The following is a 2695-nucleotide window of genomic DNA, read 5'->3' as shown; positions in this document are numbered from 1 at the left end:
AAGCGGTTCGGCAAAAGACCCGATAGAATAAGTACTAGGCTTACAAAAAATAAGTCCTGGGCTCGATTTGCTCGACTAAAGGTGGTGCTCCAGCATGGCCACAGTCAAATGACTGAAACAAGTAAAAGAGTAAAGGAGTATATCCTTCGGTCTAGTGGTTAGGATCCTGCGTTCTCGCCACGGCAACCAGGGTTCGAACACGTACTTGGGAAATGTACTCGGTAGTATAGTGGTAAATTTCTCAGCCTACCACTTGGGAAACCAGAGTTCGATTCCCTGCACAGGCGTAGCTTTGTGGTTAAGAAGCTCTCTTTGCAGCTACATGGTTTTGAAATCAGTCTAACTTCGCGGCACATCCGATAAGTATCTTCTACTATAGTTCCGGCTCAACCTATGTCTTGTGAGTGAATTTGTTACACGGAAACTGTGTGGAATCCCGTCATGCATGTGCATGCGCGTATGTGTTTATGTGTATGTATGTGTTTGTGAGTATGTATGTGTGAGTGTGTGTGTCTTTGTGTTTGTCTTACACAACCGTGTGATAACCTGTGTTGGTTTGTTTTTGTCCGTATATTAGCGAGTCAGCAAAAGAAACCGATGGAATAAGTACGAGATGTAAAAAAAAAAGGACTGGGATCGATTTGTTCGATTAAATTCTTCAAGGCATTGCCCCAGCATGGCCACTGTCCAATGACTGAAACAAGATAAAAAAATATAAGGGATAAAAGATAAAACGACACTATCTTTTATGTCGTTCATTTTGTTTAAGATGATTGAGGGAAATTTGACTATTATTTCTAGTAAATCTAATCGTGTTTGTTTCGTGAAGAGTAACTGCACTGAAAATTTGTTGCTTTGATTTCAGTTGCTTACAGTAGCTGTCACGTGCTGTATCTACAGAGTAAAGTGTAAAGGGTAAATGACCATGTGATTGTACCTCAGTACAAGTCGGGTCAAGATTGGTTATGGAAGACCAGCAGGTGGCCATGCATACCAGTCTCTCCTCTCCACACTACCGATGTTATCCAAGAGAAAGGCAAAGACCGATACAGCTTGGCACCAGTGACGTCGCAACTCATTTCTACAGCTGAATGAACTGGAGCAACATGAAATAAAGTGTCTTGCTCGAGAACACAACACAGAGCCTGGTTTGGGAATCGAACTCACCATCTCATGATTGTGAGCTCGATGCTCTAGCCACTGAACCATGCACCTGTATCTACAAAGTTCTTACGAAAGACATAAATACCACAACTTCGTCTTCCATTGTAGGACTATTGAGATTTATGTTATTAATATTGCGGTTGTCTTGTTATCGTTGCTTTCCCCCAGGTCAACCGTGATAGAGTAGAACTATTATTAGGTGCGGGCACTCCAGCCATGACTATTCTGTCTTTTGTGGGTGTTGCACTCACGACCGCAACATCGTGGTTTCGATACCATTATCACAACTACCACACTCGTCACCATTCAACATCTGCTATTACAACTGTCGCCATGACTAACACCAACAACAACAACAACAACAACGACAACAGTCCATCATTATCATCTACTCGGCACTACTATTCTGCACGACCATAATCACTACCCCGCACCACCAACAACAACAGCACCATCACCATCGCTACCAATACCACCATCCCTTTCACACACGCATCAACAACAACACCATTACCACCATCAAAACCGCCAACACCACTGCCACCACCAGTAGTAGTAGTAGTAGTAGTAGTAGTAGTAATAGTAGTAGCAGGAGGAGGAGGAGGAGCAGGTGGAGGAGTGGTAGCGGTGGTTGTGGTAGTGATGGTGGTAGTGGTGGTGGTGGTGGTGGTGGTAGTGGTGGTGGTGGTGGTGGTGGTAATCATAGTAGTAGTAGTATAAGTGGTAGGTGTGACAGTGGTGGTGGTGGCGGTGGTGTTAGTAATGGTAGTTGCAATGAAGTTTGTGGTTGTGGTGGTATTGGCAGCAGCAGCAGTGGTGATAGTGATAATTTAGTAGCAGATACCACCACCACTACCCCCCACATCCAACACTACAACCACCACCACCACCAACAACACCACCACCACTAACACTCTACCATCTACTACCACGGCAACTACAACAAACTCACGATTACAACAATACTGTTACCGTAACTTGATTTAACAACGACAACGTCGATTAATACTTGGATTCTCACCACCATCACTCTTACCTCTACCAGCATCACTACTCCTACCACTCCTAGTTTCACTTTCACCAACACCATCACAACAACCACAACAACTGCAATAACAACAATATCCTGGAAGTATGTGGGTATTGACACGTGGTAAATCTTAGGCTTTCCCCAGCGGCGATTTTCGCGCCAATATTATTTCAATAAGGATACACCAACAGCAGCAGTCACAACACAACAATAACAACAATAACAGCAACAACTGCGGTCACTACAGTCAATCAGGTGGATTATGGGAAAATGAGTTAGGTTGCGCGAGGTCCCCTCTTACGTCACAGCATTACCATGTAATATAAATGTGGTGGAAGGGTGGGTGGGTTGCAGCAGTAGTAGTAGTAGTAGTAGTAGTAGTAGTAGTAGTAGTAGTAGTAGTAGTAGTTGTTGTTGTTGCTGCTGTTGTTGTTGTTACAGGGGTAGGAGGAGGAGGTGGTGGTGGAGGTGTAGGAGGAGGAGGTGGTGGTGGAGGTGTAG

The sequence above is a fragment of the Octopus bimaculoides genome, chromosome 5 (assembly GCF_001194135.2).
Source record: "Octopus bimaculoides isolate UCB-OBI-ISO-001 chromosome 5, ASM119413v2, whole genome shotgun sequence".
In the NCBI taxonomy this organism is placed as follows: domain Eukaryota; kingdom Metazoa; phylum Mollusca; class Cephalopoda; order Octopoda; family Octopodidae; genus Octopus; species Octopus bimaculoides.
This window is presented reverse-complemented; position numbering follows the sequence as displayed.